The sequence below is a fragment of the Coptis chinensis genome, chromosome 6 (genome assembly GCF_015680905.1).
Source record: "Coptis chinensis isolate HL-2020 chromosome 6, ASM1568090v1, whole genome shotgun sequence".
Lineage (NCBI taxonomy): Eukaryota > Viridiplantae > Streptophyta > Magnoliopsida > Ranunculales > Ranunculaceae > Coptis > Coptis chinensis.
In genome coordinates, this window is record NC_141461.1 from 34,773,615 (window position 1) to 34,779,662 (window position 6,048).

A 6,048-nucleotide genomic window follows, 5' to 3' on the forward strand; every position below is an offset into this window, starting at 1 on the left:
CCAAGAATCTGTCAAGTCAGAATGTCTTAAAAAATACAGAAAGATGAATAGAATGTCACAGTACATGTAAGTGTGAGGATAATTTGACAAACAAACAATAGGTTATAAGCAAGGGATGGAACAACTAAAACAGATTCAAGAGTGAGGGTTTTTGATAACTTAATAGACCCTTCTCTGCTAACCGGAGTTAGAGTACCATCAGCAGTAGAAACAACGGTCTGAGGTGAAGGTCTAAGACTTTTCACAAGGTTAGGGTCATTTGTCATATGGTTAGATGCACCTGAATCAATTATCCATGTATTATTCGAAATAACCTTACCATTCATACCTGATTACGCGACACTAGCCGAAGCATTGTCACCATTCACAACATTAGCAATGGCGGACTTGCTTAAATTCTTTCGTGGCCTTTTCAAGAAGTCCCACCAATCAGGATGACCAATCACTTCATAACATCTCTCCTTGCTATGACCCAAATCTTCGCAAACACCGCACTTTTTATCTGCCCAAGGATTTGATTTACCTTTAGGATGGCGTGGAGGACCAGAAAAAACTGGAGGAGTTGTCTTGCTATAAACAGCCAAGACAGAGGATTCAGTTGATACAGAGTGCCCCATAGCCTGTTTCTCAGATTGTACCTTACGAATGTAAGCATAGCTTTGTTCCAAGGAAAATTTAGGTTCTTTCCGAAGGATCTCTCCACGCACCTGATCATACTCCTGATCTAGGCCACGTAAAAACATATGAACACGCATTCTGGACATCGTGGACGTTTCATGGATTACAGCTTCAACACTGTTATTCTGGGAGGTCACCCTCTGATCAATCTCCTAGAACATAGCCACCAATTCGTTGTAATAGGAGGGAATAAGTCTCCCATTCTGCTTTGCTTCAAAATACTTCGTATTCAATTCAAAAATTCAAGTTTCATCAAAGTTATCATAGATGGTCTTCTCCACAGTCTCCCAAATATCTTTTGCAGTAGGAAGACAAATATAACGGTTCATAAGAGAAATCTCCATATAATCAATAAGCCAGCTTTTTACCTTTTCATTATTTGTTGCCCAAACTTCATATTCGGACGAATTCATAAGCGGTTCAACCTTTACGCCAGTCAAATAACCAAGCTTTCCCCTTGCTCCAATCCGCATCCGCATGAGAGGAGCCCAGATGGTATAGTTGGACTCATCTAATGGAACAGTTTTTGGGAACGCTGAGTTATCTTGTGGGATGTAGTGGTGATGAATGATGCTTGAAGAATTGTTGTCAGATTCAGTCATTGCAGAAAAAAACGATTTAGGTTTTTTGAAGAAAATAAAAAAATAAAACTTTGTGAGAGGGATTTAAGATTCAAGGATTCAATAATGGGTTTAAGATTCAAGGATTCAATGCAGCGGATTTCAAAGGTTTGGCTCTGATACCATGTAGAACCAGAGGATTTAATTCGATTAATTCAGTGTATATTTACTTGATTGAATTCTAAAGAGATTACAATTGTTTATATAGAGTTTACAAAATAGGAAACAACATAATTCGGTGGCTTGAGAAACACGAGGCGCGGGTCGCGCTCTAGCTACTGGACATCTCGAAAGCCTAAGGCGCAGGTCACACCCTATACACATTATATCTGAGCGCAGGTCGTGCCCTATATACAGAAAGCATAATACATCTTTCTACAAGGCAGACCCTCACCTGTATTCATTGAATCCTCCTAGAGTACATTCTACCATTGATCTCCTCATCTACAATTTTTCGAAAGACAAAGTCCAAAGGATCGAACCCCTTTGCTCAATAAGTCAATGGACTCCGAGCCTGTCAATTGAATCTTTTTTTTTTTTTTTTTTTATTCAAAAAGCTTTGTTGCTGAGGACAATTTCTATGTGTTCAAGTTGTTATTTTCTACTGCATCCTGCGCGTCACTATGTCTGTGTGTAATAGGAGCTGCAAAAATTACCTGTGTTTCTACCTTGCATATACTATTTGTTGATGAATATATCTCACCTAGTTTGATTTTTCAATTCAGAATGTATGACACTTTGTTAGTATCCTTAGCTGCAAGCCTTGAAATAATTTTCTCTAGCTTTCCTTGTTTCAGCACTGACTATATGCAAGGCATTAGTAGTATATATCATGTTTCAATTTTCAACACTATATATGTATGGGTAATGCCTCCAACTTTTAATCACTTTGTAAGCGCTTTAGACAGTAACTTCGTTGAAGGATGGCAACTTTGTGTGATCTGGTCTATTTTAGGGATGACATCTTTGTTGGAATGGCAATAATCCATTAGCGATAGCAGATGTGATGATTTGTAAGTAATGTTAGATGCGAATAAAGAAAACAATAAAGAGACAAGGACAACAATAACAGGGAACAACTAAAGCGCATATTAGGCTGTTCTTAAAGAAAGATTTCGCCCCTTCCAGTGGTGCAGAAAGGCAACAGTGGCATCTTCCTCACATGATACTGGCGTTATAGTAAGAAGAGAAGTAGAAGAAGCTAGGGTTTCACGAGTTCTGTTTATGTTTCTCTGGATGTGGAAGTTCCCTCTATGGACGCACAGTCCTGATTATATAGAGGTAAGGTCAGTCATAACTAGTCAATTTCCAAAACAGATAAGAAAGAGAAAACTGCTGAAGCAAAACAAGTTTAGACAATTGGCCAAGCCACTACCTACTAGCTAGACACACACAGTAAGCCCGGACCCGACCCGACACGACTTGGTGCGGTGCGGTGCGGGCGTGCGTGTTTGTGGCTTTGGGTGAGTCCTCCCTTTTAACACAAAAGCCTTTGTACCCTAAGGGCACACCCTTATGGTAGAGGAAGTCCTCAAATACTTGTTTAGCTAGTGGTGGATAACCAAACCAATGTGGGAATCTTCTATGCACTAAAGTGGAGGGAACACTCTTTGTTCATCTCCTCCACTTTGCACACACACACTTAGTACTTTGAAATACAAGAGATTCCAACAATAATCCTCCACTATTTCAAAATACTAATAGTCCCCCACTATTTTGGAATAGGATATTACAAAAGAAATGGATTAATGAAATGCCAGAGAGAATCGAAAAAGTAATGCCTAAGATACTGGTGCTTTACGGGCTTAAACCAATCATAGGGTAACATGTCTTATATCACGTGAAAGTGGTGGATTGAAAAATCTTTGAACCAACATTCCCTTGTAGTAAAATAGATCACATGCACTCACATTGCTCTTTCATTATATGCCAATTCTGCGTGCACCAACATTGCTTTTTCATTATATGCCAATTTTGTGGTGTTACGCTTTTTGGCCCTGCGCTACCTGTGTTTCATGAATTCTCCAAGATACAAGCCTAAATATCCATAAGAACCGACCCAGTTCTACATTCATATAGGTGAATATCCATCAAGTGTACATTGCAGTTAAAATACACTATCTCATAATAAAATGGACTATGGATTCCAATAAGAGTAAAATAACTTATCCTTACTCAATGCAATTCAAGTTATACAAAGTATACAAAAATACTATCTCATCATAGGGTGGGACGTCTAAAAAAAATGATAGCATACCAGAACGACTAGGTAACTTGTTTTTCCCTTTGAACCTACTTCATGGGATCTCCAATCACATAGGTAGGGTTGCCATCAGTGTCTCCCTCTATCTTAGGCAAAAGTCCCATCCCCCTTGACGTTTCAACAACTTGCCTCCTGCTAAGCGGTTTGGTCAGAGGATCGACCAAATTTAACACTGACCTCACATAATCTAGAGCCACAACTCCAGATTCCAGCAGCTGCGTGCTTTATAGACTGTAGTCTTAGACGTATATGTCTGCTTTTCCCATTGTACAATTTGCTCTTTGCCTTTGTTATTGTAGCCTGACAGTCACAATACATAGGTACAGCTGGAGGCGGTTTTATACCAATAGGAAGATCTGCCAAGAGGTTTCTAAGCCATTCAGCCTCAGCACTTGCTTTATCTAAAGCAATAAGCTCAGAATCCATGGTTGAACGAGCTATCAAGGTCTGCTTAGAAGATTTCCAAGCGACTGCACCTCCACCAAGGGTGAAAATATAGCCACCAGTGGACTTGATATCATGAGAATCATATATATCTAGTTTGCATCACAATAACCCTCTATCACAGGTGGAGTTTGTCTAAAACGTATGCCGTAATTAATTGTTCTTCTCAAGTACTTGGCTAGTCTCTCTAAAGCTCTCCAATGTTCCTTGCTAGGACAATGAGTGTATCTACTTAACTTGCTAACTACATAAGCAATGTCAGGTCTAGTGCAATTCATCAAGTACATGAGACTACCAATAATTTGGACATATTTAGACTGATAGACACTATGTTGATTATTTTTCTTAAGTTCAATATTTGCCTCATAAGGTGTCGACACAGGCTTACTATCATAATAGTTAAACTTTTTCAAAAACTTCTCAACATAATGCTCTTCTGAAAGCGTATAGCCATCACTATTTCTAATGATTTTAATTTCAAGAATCACATCAGCTTCTCCCAAATCCTTTATTTCAAATTGGGAGGATAAGAACATCTTGATGTTTCTCACAACATCAATGCTAAGACTCATGATTAACATGTCATCCACATATAGACAGATAATCACATATGTATTCACATCAAAAAATTTAAAGTAAATACATTTATCAACATCATTAATTTGATATCCATTGGACATCATGACACTGCCAAATTTTTCATGCCATTGTTTTGGTGCTTGTTTCAACCCATATAAAGACCTAACCAATTTGCATACCTTATGCTCATTCCCTGGTAATATAGTACCCTCATGCTACATCATATATATTTATTCATCAAGATCACCATTCAAAAATGCAGTTTTTACATCAATTTGATGAATAAATAAATTATGAATAGCAGCTAGAGCCATTAGAACCCTTATAGAAGAAATCCTAGTTACAGGAGCATAAGTATCAAAATAGTCAATGCCTTTTTTCTGGGAGAATCTCTTGACTACTAGTCTAGCCTTGTATTTATCAATGGAACCATCTAGTTTTAGTTTCTTTTTGAAGATCCACTTGTAACGTATAGGTTTTGCCTAAGGAGGTAGATCAACTATCTCCCATGTGTGATTAGATATAATCGAATCTAGTTCTGAGTTTATAGCATCTTTTCAGAAAGGTGCATCTCTAGAACTGATTGCCTCATTATATGTCACAGGATCATCATCAACAAGAAACGTGTAAAAGTCATCACCAAAATTAGTGGATTTTCTATCTCTTTTACTCTTCCGAATTTCTTGTTCAGAAATATCAGGATTTGTTGATTGTTGTTCACTAGGAGCAACCAACCTTTTAATGCCAAGTTTCAAAGAAAACACATTCTCAAATAAATCAGCATTTTTACTCTCTATAATAGTGTTAGCATCGACAAGGTTATTATCAGATTTTACTATTAAAAATCTATATCCAGCACTATTATGAGCATAACCAATGAACATACAATGAACAGTTCTAGGTCCCAATTTTTTCTTTTTAGGTTCGTTCACTAGAACCCAAGACACCCCCACATTTTGAAGTATTTCAAGTTACGTACATGACCTTTCCATAATTCATATGGTGTCTTATTCCCTATTTTCTTGTTGGGTATCATATTCTGCATATGGCAAGCAGATAGGATTGCTTCCCAAGTTCAGGGAAGCTCTAGAACTTACAAGCATAACATTCATCATCTCTTTTAGTGTTCTATTTTTCCGTTCTGCTACTCCATCAGACTCAGGAGAGTATGGTGGTGGAGTAGTCTCATGAATAATGCCATTCTTGTCACAAAAGTTTTGGAAGGGGTTAGACTCATATTCTCCACCCCTGTCAGACCAAAGTCTTTTAATCTTACAGTTAAGCTGGTTTTCAACTTCAACTTTGTACTTGAGAAACATCTCACCTGCCTCATGCTTGTTCCTAAGAAAATATACCATGGTGTACCTAGAGAAGTCATCTATGAATGTAATATAATAAAACTTCCCCCTTCTAGACATGGTACTTTTGAATTCACCCAAATCCGTATGAATAAGGGTTAGTAAT